The sequence below is a fragment of the Pan troglodytes genome, chromosome 23 (assembly GCF_028858775.2).
Source record: "Pan troglodytes isolate AG18354 chromosome 23, NHGRI_mPanTro3-v2.0_pri, whole genome shotgun sequence".
Taxonomy (NCBI): Eukaryota; Metazoa; Chordata; class Mammalia; order Primates; family Hominidae; genus Pan; species Pan troglodytes.
The window spans coordinates 23694736-23717515 of record NC_086016.1 but is presented as its reverse complement, the minus strand read 5'-3'; the positions used below and the strand labels follow the sequence as shown (position 1 = coordinate 23717515).

At 47.2% G+C, this 22780-nt stretch overlaps 1 protein-coding gene across 1 annotated transcript in view; it reads left to right on the top strand.

The window, feature by feature from the left end:
* The window catches only part of MAPK1 (mitogen-activated protein kinase 1), a 107224-nt gene extending 101411 nt beyond the window's left edge, over positions 1-5813 (top strand). Inside the window, exon 9 of the mRNA XM_003317123.7 lies at positions 1889-5813. The gene's annotated coding sequence lies outside the window, so the exon portion shown is untranslated. The remainder of the gene's footprint in view (positions 1-1888) is intronic.
* Positions 5814-22780: the final 16967 nt, after the last annotated feature.

The following is a 22780-nucleotide window of genomic DNA, read 5'->3' as shown; positions in this document are numbered from 1 at the left end:
GAGGCAGGGTTGCTCCTGAGGCCACAGGGCGCAGTTGCTGGCAGAACGCCTCCTGAAGCCAGCTTTGCAAGGCGGGGGACCAGTATCCCTGTCAGGTCCACCACCACTCTGAGAGTCCCGGCGTGGCAAGGACAGTCACCTCTGTGTGTTGTTCATTTGCTCCAGACACAGAAGACACACAGATGCTCCATATGTGCTTATAGCATGATTTTTTTTCCCAACATTCTTTTAGTGACAGTTTTCAACTATTCTGAAAAGTTGAAGGAATTTAAAGTAGACACCCATATTCCCACCACCTAGATTATACAGTTAACATTAACATCTTACTTGTTTTCTCATAGATCTGTCCATCTGTTCCTCTATCCACCCATCAACCCATCGCATTTTATCCATTCATTGCAAAGGACGTTGCCAACGTCTAGACTGACTTACAATTTAATCATCTAGAATATCACATGAATCCAGGGGAAGCTGGGGCTGGGTTGGCTGATTAAACTATGGGATAGGTTCTTTCATAAACATTTCATTTTGGTGATCACAACAGAATTTTGGGAAGTCAGCATGCATCCATGTTTATAATTGAGGAAACTGAAGACAGGAGCCTTTGAGCACTTTGCTCAAAATTGTACATCAAGTGGCAAAACTAGGCAGAGAATCCAGGTATTTTGGACCCAGAATGTCATTTTCTTGAAATGTTTGCCAGCATGAAACAGTGGCAGGCTGCACACTGCCTGTGATTAGCCTTGCTCCCTGGGAAAGTTCTCAGGACTCATTCACAGTACTAAGGAGCATTGTCTCTGAGTTCCCAGCCCACACACTGGAGATCAGGAGCTCTGAATTGGAGAGCTCAGGAGGTAAAGGTGTAATAAAACATGGGAACACTGGGAGGGCACGGTTGACCGTTTGGCTACAGCAGGAAAGGCTTAGAAACATACACCCCAGGACCACAGAGCACAGCTGTGGGGCCCCTTTGGTAGAGGAAGCAATGAAGTGATATTTGTAGTGGTGGCCGAAAGGTCTTAAAAAAGGGTCAAATTATATTCATTGTATTTTGCTTAAGGGGGTCAGTTTTAGAAATGTTTCCATGGGCAAGTTTAAAAGCTGATCATACCTACTACCTGTGACAAGCCTCATTCCTACCCAGCCCATGTCCTCAGTCTCCTACCCTGTGAGGCGGGTGAAGGTAGAGGTCAGTGCTCAACTTCCTTCTTCATCTGCCTGATTGTGAATTTTCTCAGGTGGATTGATCACTAGGGGCATGAACTGCATTTCCCTTTGGTTTATTGAAGATGAAAGCATTTTAGGGCAGCTTTAACTTCCTGCCAACCCATAGGTTTGGCTGCAGTTCACCTCTACATAAAAGAGACCACTTCTCCCTCTTAGCCCATCTCCAAGTCCACAGTTTGGCTATAGTTAGCCCATTCTTCTTGCCCCAACTCCTGAGTGGCAGATGGAAACCACAGCTCTGAAAGTGCTCTGTGAAATAGTAAGTGATACTCTGCTAGATTTTCATGCACTAGTGTTGGATATCTTACGGTAAATAAAGGACATCTTAGGAACACTGCTGTCAGCGTAGGCTGGGGGAGTGGCGTCTTTCCTATGAGTGTTGTGGAAACCACCTCAGAACTGTCTGAGAGGAGGTGCCTGTGGAGTGAGGGCTGACCCTGGCCCCTTCAGAACTGCCATGTGTTATCCTTGCCCAAGTGTGTCCAAAGAAATGGCCATTTTGCAGGAGTCTTTTTTCCCTTTTCTATTTTCATAATGCTATTGCTGCTGCTGCTGTTTTAATGTGGTTCACTGTTGTCACTTCTGTGTTTTGTGATGCTGATGATGATGCTGTTTTCACATGGCTCACTCTTAACTCAGTGGTCTGTTTGTGTTTCTATAGGACAAGGGCTCAGAGGACTGGACGTGCTCAGACATCGGTGTTCTTCTTCCCAGTTCTTGACCCCTGGTCCTGTCTCCAGCCCGTCTTGGCTTATCCACTTTGACTCCTTTGAGCCGTTTGGAGGGGCGGTTTCTGGTAGTTGTGGCTTTTATGCTTTCAAAGAATTTCTTCAGTCCAGAGAATTCCTCCTGGCAGCCCTGTGTGTGTCACCCATTGGTGACCTGCGGCAGTATGTACTTCAGTGCACCTACTGCTTACTGTTGCTTTAGTCACTAATTGCTTTCTGGTTTGAAAGATGCAGTGGTTCCTCCCTCTCCTGAATCCTTTTCTACATGATGCCCTGCTGACCATGCAGCCGCACCAGAGAGAGATTCTTCCCCAATTGGCTCTAGTCACTGGCATCTCACTTTATGATAGGGAAGGCTACTACCTAGGGCACTTTAAGTCAGTGACAGCCCCTTATTTGCACTTCACCTTTTGACCATAACTGTTTCCCCAGAGCAGGAGCTTGTGGAAATACCTTGGCTGATGTTGCAGCCTGCAGCAAGTGCTTCCGTCTCCGGAATCCTTGGGGAGCACTTGTCCACGTCTTTTCTCATATCATGGTAGTCACTAACATATATAAGGTATGTGCTATTGGCCCAGCTTTTAGAAAATGCAGTCATTTTTCTAAATAAAAAGGAAGTACTGCATCCAGCAGTGTCACTCTGTAGTTACTGTGGTCACTTGTACCATATAGAGTTGTAACACTTGTCAAGAAGCGTTATGTGCAGTACTTAATGTTTGTAAGACTTAGAAAAAAAGATTTAAAGTGGCAGCTTCACTCGACATTTGGTGAGAGAAGTACAAAGGTTGCAGTGCTGAGCTGTGGGCGGTTTCTGGGGATGTCCCAGGGTGGAACTCCACATGCTGGTGCATATACGCCCTTGAGCTACTTCAAATGTGCGTGTTTCAGTAACCACGTTCCATGCCTGAGGATTTAGCAGAGAGGAACACTGCGTCTTTAAATGAGAAAGTATACAATTCTTTTTCCTTCTACAGCATGTCAGCATCTCAAGTTCATTTTTCAACCTACAGTATAACAATTTGTAATAAAGCCTCCAGGAGCTCATGACATGAAGCACTGTTCTGTCCTCAAGTACTCAAATATTTCTGATACTGCTGAGTCAGACTGTCAGAAAAAGCTAGCACTAACTCGTGTTTGGAGCTCTATCCATATTTTACTGATCTCTTTAAGTATTTGTTCCTGCCACTGTGTACTGTGGAGTTGACTCGGTGTTCTGTCCCAGTGCGGTGCCTCCTCTTGACTTCCCCACTGCTCTCTGTGGTGAGAAATTTGCCTTGTTCAATAATTACTGTACCCTCGCATGACTGTTACAGCTTTCTGTGCAGAGATGACTGTCCAAGTGCCACATGCCTACGATTGAAATGAAAACTCTATTGTTACCTCTGAGTTGTGTTCCACGGAAAATGCTATCCAGCAGATCATTTAGGAAAAATAATTCTATTTTTAGCTTTTCATTTCTCAGCTGTCCTTTTTTCTTGTTTGATTTTTGACAGCAATGGAGAATGGGTTATATAAAGACTGCCTGCTAATATGAACAGAAATGCATTTGTAATTCATGAAAATAAATGTACATCTTCTATCTTCACATTCATGTTAAGATTCAGTGTTGCTTTCCTCTGGATCAGCGTGTCTGAATGGACAGTCAGGTTCAGGTTGTGCTGAACACAGAAATGCTCACAGGCCTCACTTTGCCACCCAGGCACTGGCCCAGCACTTGGATTTACATAAGATGAGTTAGAAAGGTACTTCTGTAGGGTCCTTTTTACCTCTGCTCGGCAGAGAATCGATGCTGTCATGTTCCTTTATTCACAATCTTAGGTCTCAAATAATCTGTCAAACCCTAACAAAGAAGCCCCGACATCTCAGGTTGGATTCCCTGGTTCTCTTTAAAGAGGGCCTGCCCTTGTGCCCCAGAGGTGCTGCTGGGCACAGCCAAGAGTTGGGAAGGGCTGCCCCACAGTACGCAGTCCTCACCACCCAGCCCAGGGTGCTCACGCTCACCACTCCTGTGGCTGAAGAAGGATAGCTGGCTCATCCTCGGAAAACAGACCCACATCTCTATTCTTGCCCTGAAATACGCGCTTTTCACTTGCGTGCTCAGAGCTGCCGTCTGAAGGTCCACACAGCATTGACGGGACACAGAAATGTGACTGTTACCGGATAACACTGATAAGTCAGTTTTCATTTATAAAAAAGCATTGACAGTTTTATTACTCTTGTTTCTTTTTAAATGGAAAGTTACTATTATAAGGTTAATTTGCAGTCCTCTTCTAAATAGAAAACCATAGCCTTGGCTACTAACATCTGGAGACTGTGAGCTCCTTCCCATTCCCCTTCCTGGTACTGTGGAGTCAGATTGGCATGAAACCACTAACTTCATTCTAGAATCATTGTAGCCATAAGTTGTGTACTTTTTATTAATCATGCCAAACATAATGTAACTGGGCAGAGAATGGTCCTAACCAAGGTACCTGTGAAAAGCGCTAGCTATCATGTGTAGTAGATGCATCATTTTGGCTCTTCTTACATTTGTAAAAATGTACAGATTAGGTCATCTTAATTCATATTAGTGACACGGAACAGCACCTCCACTATTTGTATGTTCAAATAAGCTTTCAGACTAATAGCTTTTTTGGTGTCTAAAATGTAAGCAAAAAATTCCTGTTGAAACATTCCAGTCCTTTCATTTAGTATAAAAGAAATACTGAACAAGCCAGTGGGATGGAATTGAAAGAACTAATCATGAGGACTCTGTCCTGACACAGGTCCTCAAAGCTAGCAGAGATACGCAGACATTGTGGCATCTGGGTAGAAGAATACTGTATTCTGTGTGCAGTGCACAGTGTGTGGTGTGTGCACACTCATTCCTTCTGCTCTTGGGCACAGGCAGTGGGTGTAGAGGTAACCAGTAGCTTTGAGAAGCTACATGTGGCTCACCAGTGGTTTTCTCTAAGGAATCACAAAGGTAAACTACCCACACCGCATGCCACGTAATATTTCAGCCATTCAGAGGAAACTGTTTTCTCTTTATTTGCTTATATGTTAATATGGTTTTTAAATTGGTAACTTTTATATAGTATGGTAACAGTATGTTAATACACACATACATATGCACACATGCTTTGGGTCCTTCCATAATACTTTTATATTTGTAAATCAATGTTTTGGAGCAATCCCAAGTTTAAGGGAAATATTTTTGTAAATGTAATGGTTTTGAAAATCTGAGCAATCCTTTTGCTTATACATTTTTAAAGCATTTGTGCTTTAAAATTGTTATGCTGGTTGTTTGAAACATGATACTCCTGTAGTGCAGATGAGAAGCTATAACAGTGAATATGTGGTTTCTCTTACGTCATCCACCTTGACATGATGGGTCAGAAACAAATGGAAATCCAGAGCAAGTCCTCCAGGGTTGCACCAGGTTTACCTAAAGCTTGTTGCCTTTTCTTGTGCTGTTTATCCGTGTAGAGCACTCAAGAAAGTTCTGAAACTGCTTTGTATCTGCTTTGTACTGTTGGTGCCTTCTTGGTATTGTACCCCAAAATTCTGCATAGATTATTTAGTATAATGGTAAGTTAAAAAATGTTAAAGGAAGATTTTATTAAGAATCTGAATGTTTATTCATTATATTGTTACAATTTAACATTAACATTTATTTGTGGTATTTGTGATTTGGTTAATCTGTATAAAAATTGTAAGTAGAAAGGTTTATATTTCATCTTAATTCTTTTGATGTTGTAAACGTACTTTTTAAAAGATGGATTATTTGAATGTTTATGGCACCTGACTTGTAAAAAAAAAAAAACTTCAAAAAAATCCTTAGAATCATTAAATTGTGTCCCTGTATTACCAAAATAACACAGCACCGTGCATGTATAGTTTAATTGCAGTTTCATCTGTGAAAACGTGAAATTGTCTAGTCCTTTGTTATGTTCCCCAGATGTCTTCCAGATTTGCTCTGCATGTGGTAACTTGTGTTAGGGCTGTGAGCTGTTCCTCGAGTTGAATGGGGATGTCAGTGCTCCTAGGGTTCTACAGGTGGTTCTTCAGACCTTCACCTGTGGGGGGAGGTAGGCGGTGCCCACGCCCATCTCCTCATCCTCCTGAACTTCTGCAACCCCACTGCTGGGCAGACATCCTGGGCAACCCCTTTTTTCAGAGCAAGAAGTCATAAAGATAGGATTTCTTGGACATTTGGTTCTTATCAATATTGGGCATTATGTAATGACTTATTTACAAAACAAAGATACTGGAAAGTGTTTTGGATGTGGTGTTATGGAAAGAGCACAGGCCTTGGACCCATCCAGCTGGGTTCAGAACTACCCCCTGCTTATAACTGCGGCTGGCTGTGGGCCAGTCATTCTGCGTCTCTGCTTTCTTCCTCTGCTTCAGACTGTCAGCTGTAAAGTGGAAGCAATATTACTTGCCTTGTATATGGTAAAGATTATAAAAATACATTTCAGCTGTTTAGCATAGTACTTCAAAGCAAGTACTCAGTAAATAGCAAGTCTTTTTAAATGCTGCTTTATTTCACTAAATTTTGTTGTGAGGTGTCACTAAAATGCCTGCAAACAGACGTAACTGCTAATCTGAGAGGAAACCCTCTTACTAATCAGAGAAGAAACCCTCCTGTCAGAAACCTTCAGGGAAGTGAGCTGATCACACCTAAACTGGGAGTTTGCAATGGGGTATTTGAAGCACCGTGGGAGTATTCCACTGGCCCTCTCCCTGAGAGACTTAACAGTCTTCCCTGTTGTCCAGATTCTGTATAAGGCAATCAGAATAATCATCTTCCTTGTTCAGCAGAGGAGCCTGGTCCCATTTTCCCCACTTTGTGATGGGCTTCTCTCAGCGGTAGCTCAGCAGTTCCAGATGGCAGTTTGGACCAGCATCTAGGCTGGCCAGTTCGCTGTATGTACTTAGAACCAACACGTTCAGAGCTGGCCTGGACCATCTGAGGGGAACAGGAAACACCCCTAGGCTGTGGAAGCAAGTGCAGACCCCCACCCCCGGCCCTGAAGCCAAGGGGGCAGGGTTTGGGAGTGGCCAAAGAGAAGCAGTGCAGGGATGGGTTTTCCTAGGGACAGGCTTAGCATTCCTGACTCTAGGAAGAAGGAGCAGTGAGGCGGAGAAACAGTGGAGGGGATGGTGGCATTGGGCCCCATGGGGCCGAGATGGACACAGGGCTCGTTCTCTTGAGTCTGGTGCCAAGGACAGCTGAAGACGACATCATTTTCAGGTGGAGAGGAGAGAGTGGAGGGAGATCATGCCCTGTGATGTGTCTTTTGCAGGTGAAGGTGGGAGACAAGGTCTCTGCTGACGATGAGGCAGAGCCACCGTGAAAGTTGTAATAGGAGAACTGCCCGCCGCTGGAAGGGCCTGCAGTGACGCTAGGACACCCTCTGCCTGCATGTCACGTTAGCTGGGCTGGGCGAAGTAGAAGACCAAGGGGAAGAGGTGCAGTGGGGAGACCATGTGGGATGCAACCACAGGACCAGTGGAGGGGCTGTGGCACGCGGGCGGAGACTGAGTGGCTGGGCATGTGTTGTGGCTGAGCATGTGGTGTGGGCAGTGGTCCTAGACCCCGCCATGTCCGGACAATGATATAGAGCGTCTCAGCATCGCCAGTCTAGACTGTCTATGGAGAGCAGAAAGTTGTCTAGGGCTGCCTGGGGAACAGTGAGGCCAGCTATATCACCCTCTGAGGCCAGCTATATCACCCTCGCTGATGGTGACATTACGGTGGTGGCAGGAGCAAGGAGAGAGGGAAGAAGGACCCCGTCCAGCTTTAGTCACAAAATACCCAATGGAAGATGCCAGTGCCAATCCTGTGAGTTTCCTTGGGACTTCACACTGGCTTTCTTATCTGCTCCAGATCCATTCAGTAGTCACTGAGTTCCTGCCAAATACTTTGTAGCGCCAGAAGCCAGGAGCAGGGTCTGCAGCAGGACAGTCCCCATTTTCAGGAAATGCCTGGAGCTGCTGGTCCCTGAGAGAAAGGAAAACATCTTTCAGCCGTACGCAGGCCAAGAAGGCCAATGTCCAGTAGCTTTGTGATTTTTTTAATATATTTTTATTTATTTATTTTTGAGATAAAGTCTTGCTCTGTCGCTCAGGCTGGAGTGCAGTGGCGTGATCTCCACTCACTGCAACCTCCGCCTCCTGGGGTCAAGCACTTCTGCCTCAGCCTCCCGAGTAGCTGGGATTACAGGCACACGCCACCACACCCAGCTAATTTTTGTGTTTTTAGTAGAGACGGTTTCACCATGTCGGCCAGGCTGGTCTCAAACTCCTGACCTCAGATGATTCAGCCTCCCAAAGTGCTGGGATTACAGGTGTGAGCCACTGTACCCGGCCTGTGATGTTTCTGTGGGGTTCCACAAATGTGTGTGTGTAAAAGCTGATGATTACAGCAAGAATGTGAACAGTAGCAGTTTTCCATTTGAAGGCAAGTTTTGTCTTTATCTGGGTATCAGAAGGACCCTCTGGGCCATTCTCGCTTCCTGTGCTCAGAGCCACCCTAGTACTACGGGCACACACAGAAAACAGCAGCCTGCCTACTTTCAAAGGAAAGGCATCTTTAATCACCAATGCCTGGAAAAATTATTTTGTTTCCCTCTTCCTTCCATCTTGTTTCCTAACTTCTTCTTACCAAAGTTTAGAGTCTGAATTTTTCGTATAATAATGTCCCACATCCACACATTGGGCCTACAGATGCTCTCCCTTGAATCGACTGGAAACATGACACCGGTTCCATGCTCTGGAACTGTCACCTGTGATGTGCTGGGCTGTGTCCCAAGCACAGGAATCCCAGCAGTTTCAGCTCGATGCAGAACCACCATGCTCCAGACACAGGCTTGGGAAAGACACGTCAAAATTAAAATACTAGGTAAGAGAAGCACCTGATTGGGTAGAAGTTGGAGAGGAATCCTTGAATTTTGTGGCCAGAAGGAGCCACTGCCCCTTTTGTTTAGTAAGACTAGACAGTAACAGAAGCCAGTTGTCAGCTATGAAAGTGGTGGGTGAAGCAGGGGAGGCTCCTCTATGGTGGGACCCTGGACAAGGGAAGCCAAATGTGTGAAGAAGGGGTGCGGGGGTGTGCGGTGCCCTAGGACACTAGGGCAAAGGTTTCAAACCTGGAACAAGGCACTGGAGGAAGATCTGCTGCCAGTCAGCAGTGCGGGCCCTCGAGTTAGCAGTCCGTGCACAGAGGGGCCAGTTCTGAGACCAGTTTGGAGAGTCAGGCAGTGACCCATTGGCCATGTCATAATTCCTTCAGCCTGCCTCCTCTTTAATCCCAGAGAGTGCTCTTTCTTCATACTTCCTTTAAAATACTAAATTGTTCCCATTCCATGGGGAGCTGGCTAGGCTTTACAGGCTAGGAAATGTAGGTTTTCTGAGATGGAACCATCTACACAAGGAGGAGGAAGGCACTAAGACTACAGATGAGACCCATGACAGGGCTGAGCATTTGGAAGCCAACCCTGGTTGCTTTTCAAGAATTGCTTTGTGGCTGGGTGCAGTGGTTCACACCTGTAATTGCAGCACTTTGGGAGGCTGAGGCAGGTGGATTGCTTGAACCCAGGAGTTCGAGACCAGCCTGGGCAACATATGGGACACCCCACCCCACCCCCCCACCCCCGGCTCTGCAAAAAAATTAAAAATTAGCCAGGCGTGGTGTCATGAGCCTGTGGTCTCAACTACTCAGGAGGCTGAGGCTGGAGGATCGCTTGAACCTGGGAGGTCAAGGCTCCAGTGAACCATGATTGTGCCACTGCACTGCAGCCTGGGTGACAATTTGTTTTCTAAATTGCTTTTGAAAGTCTACTGCATTACACATTCCAAAAAGCAGTGGTTTTCAAATACTTTTATCACCGGTATCCTTTTATGAAATGAAATCAGTAGAACTTTCTCTGCTCTGAATAAGCAAGGGTGGGAACCTGTCTACCTCCCACAGATAGCATAATGTACCTGCCATAGAGGAGCCAAAAAATGGTGATGGGAACTGAGAGGAGAGCAAATGTCACAAAAGACCGAGCAATTGAGAAAACAAGACCACAGATGACTGTTAACGCCTCCACAGTGGACCAAGAAAGGACAGAGCTAGCAGCATGGGCATCACTGTCTGGTCGGCAGCAGGAAGGCCTCGCTAGGGAATTGAGTACAGTCATCTGACTAGTTTAAAAGTACAGGAAGGATGATTAAGGCTATTGGAGAGGTCATACAAATAGGGGAGGGGCAGGCAATGGCTGATAAGACATGAATTTGTAAGGCGATGAGTATTGCAGTCAGCAAAACAAACGAGACTGCTCTCCCAACACATAACTCAGCAGGGAGGCCAGGCATTAGTTTAACCATTTAATATAAAGAAGTTAAAATTACAAATGCACTAAGTGCCTAATGAAGAATAAGTGCAGGAATGAGAGCAGCATGGACTGCCACAGTTTTAGAATAAGCACTGTCACTGCTAGATTGGAAACAAAAATCCATAAATTTGGCCCGGTGTGGTGGCGGACTCCTGTAGTCCCAGCTACTTGGAGGCTGAGGCGTGAGAATCGCTTGAACCCGGGAGGCGGAGGTTGCAGTGAGCCGAGATGGCGCCACTGCACTCCAGCCTGGGCGTCAGAGTGAGAACTCTGTATCAAAAAATAAAAATAAAAAAAATTCCATAAGTCTGCAATGTCTCAGTTAAGAGAGAAAGACTGGGCCAATGCAGATTTCAAACGGGAGAAAGTCATACTGTCAGTGAAGGCCGCCTGTGGCCGGAAGGCGCCAGGGGATTAGCACCCTGGACTCAGTGTTGCTGGGAAACAGGGCCCCAAGGCTGGGAGCACAGTGTTTAAAGGGCATCTACCAAAGAAGGGAGCACAGGGCAAGGAGGAGCTGCAGGGGGGCTTGGCTGCCAAAGTGAATTCTGAGGAGAGAGCTATTGCTGCCTACGATATGCAGGCTGCACAGAACACAAGTGGAATCAGCAGGCAGGAGAGGCAGCTAACGACGCAGCCCGTTTCTTATTTCTGTTTTCTCACAAACGATGAAAGTGGAAAAGAGGGTGAGCAGGTGGCCCGCACATGTGCCTCCAGTGCTGCGGCCCCTCCAGGGACCATCAGCCAGGCCCCGGGGAGGGAGCCAGCCACAGTGTGTCCGGCTCTTCTCTGAAGGGAAGAGAGCCTTGGATAGACTGAAGCGAAGACGGTTCTGCAAGGACAAGGCAGACCGAAGGCATTGGTTTTTTTTCAGATAAGGAGAATTAGACTCCCAAGTAGACACCAGAGTCACTGTTTGGTTGGTGGGTGATAGTGGGGTCACAGTGGCTGCCTGTGCTCCCCCAGGGTGAGCGTGACTGTGCTAACCTGGGTGGGGCAGCATGCACACCCCTCTGGCAGCCCTTTGTTGCTCGCTGATGACAAGTTTGGATGATCCCGCCAAAAAGCTTGCTAAGATGTAGTCCCCAGTGTTGGAGGTGGGGCCTGATGGGAGGTGCTACCCTTGTGAGATAAGGTTGTGTAAAAGCCTGTGGCACCTCCCCACACTGACGCTCTCACCCCTGCTCTGGCCATGTGCCGCGCCTGCTCCCACTTCCCCCTCTGCCAGGAGTAAAAGCCCCCGAGGCCTCCCAGAAGCCAAGCAGATGCTAGTGCCATGCTTCCTCTGCAGCCTGCAGAACCGTGAGCCAATTAAACCTCTTTTCTCTATAAATTATGCAGTCTCAGGTATTCTTTTATACCAACACAAGAACAGCCTAACACTGACATATCCGACATTGACACGAAACCGACTCAGGGTTAAGTGTATACACAAGCTCCCCTGTTTTAAGAAGGTGCTATCATTGGCAGGGCGGGGTGGCTCACACCTGTAATCCCATCACTTTGGGAGGCCGAGGCAGGTGGATCACAAGGTCAGGAGTTTGAGACCAGCTTGGCCAATATGGTGAAACCCCACTTCTACTAAAAATACAAAAATTAGCCAGGCATGGTGGCTTGTGCCTGTGGTCCCAGCTGCTCGGGAGGCTGAGGCAGGAGAATTGCTTGAACCCAGGAGGTGGAGGTTGCGTGAGCCGAGCTTGCGCCACTGCACTCCAGCCTGGGTGACAGAGCGAGACTCTGTCTCAAAAAAAAAAAAAAAAAAAAAGTGCTGTCATCAAAATAGGCACCACCTGAGATCAGAGAACACAGAGTTTCCCCTGGCAAAAGGAGCTCCAAAGGGAAGACAGACACACCCAGCCACCCAGGCTGGCCACATCTGGGCACTGGAGGAGGTGTCCCGGCAGCAAGGGCTCTGGTGACTGCTCTGTGAGGATTCCTCGTGGCTGAGACGTTGGCCCGGCCCCACCTTGGCACAATCTAGTTGGAGCATCCACTAGATGCTCCCATGAGCTGTGCAGCCCAAGGTTGAGGTCAGAGATAGCAAGGCCACCTGGGTGACAGCATGGTCTGCTGCATGCCACGCCCCTCCCCTCTTTGTCTTTGCTTTGTGCTTTCTTTTCCTAGGAGGTGGCAGGTGTACATTTCTGGCTCTGAGCCCGTGTCAGACCCCCGAAGGAGCCCCCACTGTCCTGATCCCCTGCACGGCACCCCACCACAAGCAGCAGGCACACGTGGTGGGAATCAGGTAACACAGTTCCCCCGGGAAGCCCCTTCCATGGAAGACCACTCTGCTGCTGCTGCAGCCTGCTGGTCCTGTGCCCTTTCAGGATCAGCCCTTCGACCCCAGCCAAGGGCCCTGGCCAGGCCTCCACTGCCAGCCCCAAGGCTTAATGCACAGCATGTGCCTGCCAGATCTGACTCCAGAGGATGGAGGAAAGGCCCAAGACCACACAGCCCTGGGCCACAGCAGAGAGCAGGACACTCCTGGTGTGCAGGAGAATTTCCAAGGTGCAGCACCTCTTGACAGGTACACCAGGAGGTTTAATACTTTGTATTACCTTGGCAACCAGAGAAGAGGAATCATTAAAACTCGAAAATAGTGCTGTGTGCTGTGCAGTGGCTCACACCTGTAATCCCTGTGCTTTGACAGGCCAAGGTAAGAGGATCTCTTGAAACTAGGTGTTCAAAGCCAGCCTGGACAACACAGGTTGTATTTACCTCTACAAAAAATAATTTAAAAAAAAAATTAGCCAGGCATAGTGGCGCATGCCTGTGGTCCCAGCTACTGGAGAGGCTGAGGCAGGAGGATCACTTGAACCCAGTGGTTCAAGGCTGCAGTGAGCTATGATCGCACCACTGCACTCCTCCTGGGCAACAGAGCAAGACCCACTCTCTTTAAAAGAAAAAATGCCATGTCAGCCAGAGTGGGGAGGCTACATGCAGGTGCCAAGAACTGCAGGACGTTTCTGTCCACAGAAATCTTTCATTTTACCTCCTGCCATTGATGCTTTCATCTGTTCACTCTGCACAAGTAGACCTTGCACTGTATTTACGAATGTTTGGCTCTCCAGGGCTGTAATGTTAAATCTTGAAGGTTGTAATTAACATTCCATTGTCAGGATCGTCTCAGATCACTGGAAGCCCATGTCTCTCCTTGGCCATGGTTATCAAACTCCTCTTAGACAAGTCCTGACCCCTGTGAGGCCCCCGAAGCCTCTCTCTTCAGCAAACCTGGTCATTCCTCCCCTCTTGCTCATCTCTCTATTTTTAAAGTAGGTTTTACTCTTTTAGTACCGCTTTTTACAGGGTAATTAAGCAGATAGTACATGGAGTCCCACACACCCACCCCTGCACCATCAGCACACCTATCCCCCGCCAACCCTTGACAACCATGCGGCTTTTTACTGTTGCTGTGGTTTTGCCTTTCTAAAATGTCATGTAGTTAGAACAGAATGTGTCATTTTCAGACATCTTTCAGCCATATGCAGTCAATATTCCACCATGTCTGTCTGTGGCTACATAGCTCATTTCTTCTTATCACTGAATAATATTCCATTTTATGGATATACCACTGATTGTGTCTCCATTCAGCTATCAACGTCTCACTTGCTTCCAAGTTTTGGCAATTATAGATAAAGCTGCTGTAAACATCCATGTGCAGGTTTTTGTGTGGACTTAAGTTTTCAACTCATTTGACATGACTCTACCAGGCCCAGATGTTTTAAAGAGGAAATATCAGCTGGGTGCCGGGGCTCACGCCTGTAATCCCAGCACTTTGGGAGGCCCGGGGGGGGGGGGGGGGCGGATCACAAGGTCAGGAGTTCGAGACCAGCCTGGCCAAGATGGTGAAAGCCCATCTCTACTAAAAATACAAAAATGAGCCGGGCGTGGTGGCGGGTGCCTGTCATCCCAGCTACTCAGGAGGCTGAGGCAGTAGAATCACTTGAACCCAGGAGGCAGAGGTTGAAGTGAACTGAGATGGCACCACTGCACTCCAGCCTGGGTGACAGAGTGAGACTCTGTCTCAAAAAAAAAAAAAATCAGTTCTCTACAATCTCTTCCAGAAAATAGAAACAGAGGAATCACTCATAACTCATTCTATGATTGCCAGCATTACCTTAATCCCAAAACCAGATAAAGATGTTATATAGGCTGGGCGCAGTGACCACGCCTGTAATCCCAGCACTTTGGGAGGCCGGGGCAGGTGGATCACTTGAGGTCAGGAGTTCAAGACCAGCCTGGCCAACATGGTGAAACCCCGTTTCTACTAAAAAGTACCAAAAAATCAGCTGTGCATGGTGGCACATGCCTGTAATCCCAGCTACTTGGGAGGCTGAGGCAGGACAATCTATTGCACCCGGGAGGTGGAGGTTGCAGTGAGCCAAGATCACGCCATTGCACTCCAGCCTGGGTGACAGAGCGAGACTCTGTCTCAAAAAATAAATAGGAAAACTATGGAGCAATATCTTTTCATGATCATAGATGCAAAAATGCTCAGTAAAATACGAGCAAATAGAACCCAACAATGTATAAAAAGAAGTATACGTCTTGATCAGGTGGGATTGATTCCTGGTATGCAAATCTGGCTCAACATTCAAAAATCAGGCCAGTTTTACAGGCTCACACCTGTAATCCCAGCATGTTAGGGCTGAGGCAGTCAGATCACTTGAGCCCAGGAGTTTAAGACCAGTCTGGTCAATGTGGCAAAACCCCATCTCTACAAAAAATATACAAACAGCCGGGCATGGTGGCCAGTGCCTGTGGTCCCAGCTCCTCGGGAGGCTGAGGTGGGAGCAACACCTAGGCCCAGGAAGTCAAAGCTGCAGTGAGCGGTGACGGCAAAACTCCACTTCTGCCTGGGAGACAGAGTGAAATCCTGCCTAAAAAAAAAAATCAGGGCCGGGCACAGTGGCTTATGCCTGTAATCCCAGCACTTTGGGAAGCCAAGGCAGGTGGATCACCTGAGGTCAGGAGTTCGAGACCAGCCTGGCCAACATGGCAAAACCTCGTCTCTACTAAAAATACAAAAATTAGCTGGGCGTGGTGGCACGCGCCTGTAATCCCAGCTACTCGGGAGGCTGAGGCAAGAGAATCACTTGAACCCAGGAGGTGGAGGTTGCAGTGAGCTGAGATGGCACCATTGCACTCCAGTCTAGGCGACAAAGCGAGACTCTGCCTCAAAAAATAAATAAATAAATAAATAAATAAATAAATAAACTGTGATCATCACATCAACAGGCTAAAAAAGAAAAATCATATATGATCAGATAGATTCAGAAAGAAGCCAGGCATGGTGGCTTGCAACTGTACTCCCTGCTACTCAGAAGGCTGAGACAGGAGGATCACCTAAGCCCAGGAACTTCAGACCAGACTCAGCAACAAAATCCGACATCCATTCATGGTAAAAACTCCCAGCAAATTAGAATAGAGAGGAACTTTCTTAGCTTGATAAAGAACATCTACAAAACACCCACAGCTAACATACTTAATGGTGAAAAACAAGAAGTTCACCCTCTACAATTGGGTGTCCCCTCCCACCACTCTGATTATACATAGTATTGAAAGAGAAAAACCACCATCCTAGTATATTGTGTCCAATGAAACTGTTTTTCATAATGGAGATAAAATAGCTGGGCATAGTGGTTCACGCCTGTAATCCCAGCACTTTGGGAGGCCAAGGCAGGAGGATTTCTTGAGGCCAGCAGTTTGAGACCAGCCTGGGCAACAAAGTGAGACCTGCCTCTACCAAAAAAAAAAAAAAAAAGGAAAAAAAAATCTCAGCTTGGTTCCACAAGCCTGTAGTCCCATCTACTTAGGAGGCTGAGGCAGGAGGATCACTTGAGTCTAGAAGTTCAAGATTGCAGTGAGCTATGATGGCACCACTGTACTCCAATTTGAGTGACAGAGGAAGAGCCTGTCTCAAAAACAAAACAAGGCCAGGTGCGGTGCCTCACACTTGTAATCCCAGCACTTTGGGAGGCCGAGGCGGATGGATCACCTGAGGTCAGGAGTTCAAGACCATCCTGGCCAACATGGTGAGACCCCGTCTCTACTAAAAATACAAAAATTAGCTAGGTGTGGTGGTGGACACCTGTAATCCCAGCTTCTTGAGAGGCTGAGGCAGGAGAATCGCTAGAACCCAGAGGCGGAGGTTGCTGTCAGCCAAGATCATGCCATTGCACTCTAGCCTGGGAGACAAAGCGAGATTCTGTCTCAGAAACAAAACAAAACAAAATGCCAGGCACAGTGGCTCACTCCTATAATCCCAGCACTTTGGGAGGCCAAGGTGGGAGGATTGCTTGAGTCTAGGAGTTCAAAGTTGCAGTGAGCTAGGATCGTACCACTGCACTCCACCCTAAGCCACAAAGCAAGCCCCTGCCTCTAAAATATAAATACTTTATTAGACAAGCAAAAACAGAGGGAATTTGTTGCCAGTAGCACTGCTTTATAAGAAATGTTAAAATAAGATCTTCACCAGCCTGGGCAACATTGTGAAACCCCATCTCTACAAAAAATACAAAAATTGGGCATGGTGACTCACGCCTGTAGTCCTAGCTACTTTGGGGGCTGAGGCAGGAGGATCACTTGAGCCCTGGAGGCAGAGGTTGTAGTGAGCCGTGATTGCACCACTGCACTCCAGCCTGGGTAATAGAGTGAGGCCCTGTTTCAAAAAAAAAAAAAAAAAAATTCTTGAGAGGGAAGGAGAATGGTATAAGTTAGAAGCTCAGATCTACATAAACATTTTAAATCCCTGCTCCTCTCTTAAGGCTTCCATTTCTCTGCTTACATCACCCATCTGTTCTTGCCTGTCCCACTTTTTCCATTAGAGCCCTTAGCATACTAATCCTAGGTATTTTAAATTCTCAGTCTGATCATTCCAAAGTCTCTGACATCTGAGTCTGGCTCTGTCAGTTGCTTTGTCTCTTCAAACTGTGTTTTTTTCTTATCTTTTAGCATGCCTTACAATTTTTTGTTGAAAGATATGATCTTTTGGGTAATAACACTGAGGTGGATAGGCCTTCAGTGTGAAGTTTTTCTGTTTTTCTGGCTAACAGGCTGTGTTTTGCTGTAGATGTCAGAGACTAAAATGTTCTTCAGTGTCTTTGTTTCTATTTCCCCTGTTGTCTTTGTTTTTTCCCTGGAGACTTTTTCTTAAGTGGAGCCTGAGCCTTGGGTTCTTTCAGCAGTGACCCTCTGTATTTTGCGGGAGCCTTGCAGTTGGGGTGCCAAGGTGTGGACGGAGGGGAAGCGCTCTGGAATCCCATGATTAGCTGTCAGTCTTTTAGTAAGCCTGTGTCCCTGGGCTGTGACCTTCACAGGTGCATCTCAGCTTTTTTTGCCCTCTTGGGTAAGTCACAAGGGCCAGCAAGAACCAGAGGGTGTATCCCTTCCCCCGTGTTGGGTAAGGCTCTGGGAGGTCTTCTCTCCTGCTGGCTGGTCTTTGTTGTTGAGAACACTCTAGGAACAATTCAAAATGGTTGCTTTTCCCTTCTCCCTGGTCAAACACCAGGGATTTTCCTCCATTCTTCACTATGAGAACCTGGTGGGGCCCCTTGGAGGTAAAACCAACAAAAGTGTGAGAGTCCCCCTTAGACTGGATCCCCATGAGGTTGTTGGGTGTTTTTGTTTTTGTTTTGAGACGGAGTCTCTCTCCATCACAGTGCAGTGGCACAATCTCGGCTCACTGCAACCTCCGCCTCCCGGGTTCAAGCAATTCTCCTGCCTCAGCCTCCCAAGTAACTAGGATTACAGGCACCTGCCACCACACCCGGCTAATTTTTGTATTTTCAGTAGAAACGGGGTTTCACCATGTTGGCCTGGCTGGTCTCGAACTCCTGACCTCAAGTGATCCACCCACCTCAGCTTCCCAAAATGCTGGGATTACTGGCGTGAGCCATGGCGCCTGGCCCCCGCAATGAGTTTTGTTTTTGTTTTTGTTTTGGGACAGAATCTTGCTCTGTCGCTCAGGCTGGAGTGCAGTGGTGCTATCTCGGCTCACTGCAAGCTGCACCTCCCGGGTTCACGCCATTCTCCTCTCTCAGCCTCCGGAGTGGCTGGGACTACAGGCTCCCGCCACCATGCCCAACGAATTTTTTTGTATTTTTAGTAGAGACGGGGTTTCACCATGTTAACCAGGATGGTCTCGATCTCCTGACCTCGTGATCCACCTGCCTTGGCCTCCCAAAGTGCTGGGATTACAGGCGTGAGCCACCGCGCCCAGCCCCAATGAGTTTTTAACTCTCAAACTCATACAAAATCCGGCCATTCATCTAAGTTGCCATTTAAGGGGTCCTTTAAGTGTTCCCCCCAGCTCCTGGCCCTGGTGGTGTCTGCTTCCAGCAAACTGTGATTTCTGGCCTTTGCCTGTCTCTCTGGCTTTTGGGGTGGTGGCTTGTCCTATGGCCTCAGTTCTCTGATGGATCTAAGAAAACCATTGACTTTTCACTTTATTCAGTTATGTTCTTGATGTAAGGGCAGGAGCGATGACTTCACATGTTGGAACTGAAACTGGAAGTCACCCCCATTCCCATATCTGTTACCCAATGCGTTTCCTAACAGATGAATCCAGAAGGTCAGGGTATTCACTCACTAGGTGTGCTTGGAGAAACCATTAATCCAGTGTCTTGGACAAACCAGAGGACTAGAGGAATATCTTGTATCTGATTTCACATATGCCAACAATGACCACAGTATAGAGGGCCGGGGGGCTGGGGACATATCTGTTGTGAGTGGCCAATAAGAAAAGTCCATTCCAAAACATGTAAAGAATCATGAAACTACAGACACCTTGCCTCCTCCCCAACTGATGGTCAGTGAAAGAAAACTGTCTGCTTACATGAGGAAAGCATCCACTGTTGGTAAACAGGGAAACGCAAATTAAAGATGAAGTGCCATTTTGTGTATACCTTACTTTGGTTTTCAGCAAAAGAGAACTTATAAAAGCCAAATGTCCAGCACTTTGGGAGGCCAAGGCAGGAGGATCACTTGAGACCAGGAGTTCAAAACCAGCCTGGGCAACATGGCAAGCCCCGTTCTACAAAAAAAAAAAAAAAAAAAAAAAAATTGTTTTAAATTAGCCAGGCATGGTGGCACACACCTATAGTCCTAGCTACTTGGGAAGCTGAGGCAGGAGGATCACTTGACCCAGGATGTCAATGCTGCAGTGAGCCATGATCGAGCCACTGCATTTCAGACTGGGTGACAGAGTGACACCCCATCTCTAAAAATAAAAAATAATAATAAAATAAAAATAACTGCCAAATGCCATAAAGGTATAAAGAAATCCATCCCCTTTAGCATTGTTAACAGCACCGTAGAGGAATACAGTGGGATCTGGAAGATGGAACCGGAGCTAACAAGAAGATGAGTTTGGCTCCGTCATTCCATTCCTGAGATTTTTTTTCTCTTGACAAAAATTCAAGAGAAAACAGCCACATATACAAAGATGTTTATACCAGCATTATTTATAATAGCAAAAATAAGGTGAGTAGCCTTCAATGCCCAACATGCCAGCATGAGGGAATGGTCCAGCAAACTTAGCAAGTAAATGCGGCAGTCACTGAGTGTCTCCACATTACCATCCATGCTTCCATCCTCCCTGCGCCATGCAAACGCTAGTCACACGTGTGAATGAGGTAGCCTGTCCACTCCTCTGAAGTTTCGTCACCCCGTGTCATGCCCCACTTGCCAGGAAGTTCCTGGGAAGCATAGTGTATGGCCTGTTCACTCTGGCCTGCCTGGCACCTACCTCAGCCCCTGGTACCAAGAAAGGCTCCGAAGGACAGCTGACACTTAAAATGTGAGCCACAGACCAGCACCATTGTCATCACGTGGTCATAAATGCAGACTCTCTGTGGGGAGGGGGACATGAGGAGTTGTTATTTAATAGTTACAGTTTCCATTTTGCCATATGGAAAGTGTTTTGGAGATTGGATGTGCACAGTGTGAACACATTTAACGCTGCTGAACTGTACACTTAAAAAAGGCTTAACGTGGGCCAGGTGCAGTGGCTCATGCCTATAATCCCAGCATTTTGGGAGGCCAAGGCAGGACGATTGCTTGAGCCCAGGAGTTTGAGACCAGCCTGGGCAACATAGGGAGACCCCATCTCTACAAAAATAAAAATAAAAAATTAGCTGGGCATAGTGGCACGGACCTGTAGTCCCAGCTACCCGGGTGGCTGAGATGGGAGGATTGCTTGAGCCCGGGAGGTCAAGGCTGCAGTGAGCAGTGATTGCACCTCTGCACTCTGGCCACAGAATGAAACTTCATCCCTTAAAAAAAAAAAAAAAAAGTCTAAGATGGTAAATTTTATGCTATGTGTATTTTACCACAATTTAAAATAATGGGCTGGATACAGTGGCTCACATCTGTAGTCCCAGCACTTTGGGCGGGTGGATCACTTGAGTCCAGGAATTTGAGAAAAGCCTGGCCAACATGGCAAAACCCCATCTCTACAAAAAATGCAAAAAAAAAATAGCCAGGTGTGGTGGTGCACACCTGTGGTCCCAGCTACTCAGGAGGCTGAGGCAGGAGGATCACTTGAGCCTGGGAGGCGAAGGTTGCAGCGAGCGGTGATTGTGCCACTGCACTCCAGCCTGGGCAACAGAGTGAAACCCTGTCTCAAAAATAAATAAATAATACAATACAATACAATGCAGAATCTTTTTTTTTTTTTTTAAGACAGAGCCAAGATTGCACCACCCAGGCTGGCATGCAGTGGCGCAATCTCCACTCACTGCAACCTTTGCCTCCCAGGTTCAAGCAATCCTCATGTCTCAGCCTCCCGAGTAGCTGAGACCACAGGTATGTGGCACCATGCCTGGCTAATTTTTTTGTACTTTAGTACAGGCGGGGCTTTGTCATATTGGCCAGGCTGGTCTCGAACTCCTGACCTCAAGTGATCTGCCCACCTTGGCCTCCCAAAGTGCTGGGATTACAGGCGGGATTACCGTGCCCGGCCTAAAATGCAGAATCTCAGGCCACACCCCAGACTTACCATTTTAGCAACCACATTTTAACAAAATCCCCAGGTGATTCACGTAAGTTTTGAGAAGGCCTGCACATTGGGTGTATAGCCACTCTGTTTTTGTTTGTTTGTTTGCTTGCTTTTTGAGATGGAGTCTGGCTTTGTTGCCCAGGCTGGAGTGCAATGGCACAATCTCAGCTAACTGCAACCTCTGCCTCCTGGGTTCAAGGGACTCATCTGCCTCAGCCTCCTGAGTAGCTGGGATTACAGGCATGCACCACCAAGCCCGGCTAATTTTTGTATTTTTAGTAGAGATGGGGTTTCACCATGTTGGCCAGGCTGGTCTTGAACTCCTGACCTCGTGATCTGCTCACCTCAGCCTCCCAAAGTGCTGGGATTACAAGTGTGAGCCACTGCGCCCAGCCACTACTCTTAAAATATTGTTTAGGTTCCCATCATGAGTCAACTCTTTCTAATGAACACATATGTTTTGTTTTTCTCCCTCACTGTGGGAGGCTGGTCCTTATCTTCTCTTGGACTCCTTCGTTTGCACGAAAAATGGAGAAATCAAGTGGCAGCTGGCAGACTCCAAGGACAGCACAATGCCATGGCAACCGCTTCCATCAATAACTTAATTTCATCTCTGCTCTTACATCTTTCTCTCCTCAGTTCTAAAGCTGGAAAATTTTTAATTTGGAAAGAACATAAGACGGCTTGTGGTTGCTATGCCAACAGCACCTGCCTGCTTCCTAATGGGCTTTCCAATCATAAAGGAAAGTCTTAGCAAGTCACAGAACTTTAGACTCCAGGGGCTCTGGAGGGCACTCCGCACAGCACGGCCTCTCACTTGGCCGAGGAGACCACTGGCACCCAGGAGGTTAAGTTCCCTGTCTGTCCACAGCAATTCTACTAGCCCGCGCTGAAGTTACACCAAGGCAAGCAGCTTAATTTTGGCCAACCCGAAGGATTTAGGCAGGATTTGGGTGGAAGGCAGGCTGGGCGACCCTTGAGGAGAGTTGCTGTAAGTATCTTTCTACCCCCAAAATCCAGTATATTAGTCAGCTTGGGCTGCTGTAACAAAGTACCACAGACTGGGTGGCTTGAACAGGAGGAATTTATTTTGTCATAGTCCTGGAGGCTGGAAGTCCAAGGTCAAGGCATCAGAAGGGTTTGTTTCTTCTGCAGCCTCTCTCCCTGGCTTGTTGATGGCGTCTTCTCCCTGTGTGCTCACATGGTCATACCTCTGTGCGTGTCTGTATCCTAATCTGTCTCTCTCTCTCTCTCTTTTTTTTTTTTTTTTTAAGATGGAGTCTCACTCTGTCATTCAGGCTGGAGTGCAGTGGTGCACTCTCGGCTCACTGCAGCCTCTGCCTCCTGGGTTCAAGCAATTCTCCTGCCTCAGCCTCCTGAGTAGCTGAAACTACAGATGCGAGCCACCACGCCCAGCTAATTTTTGTATTTTTAGTAGAGACAGGGTTTCACCATGTTGG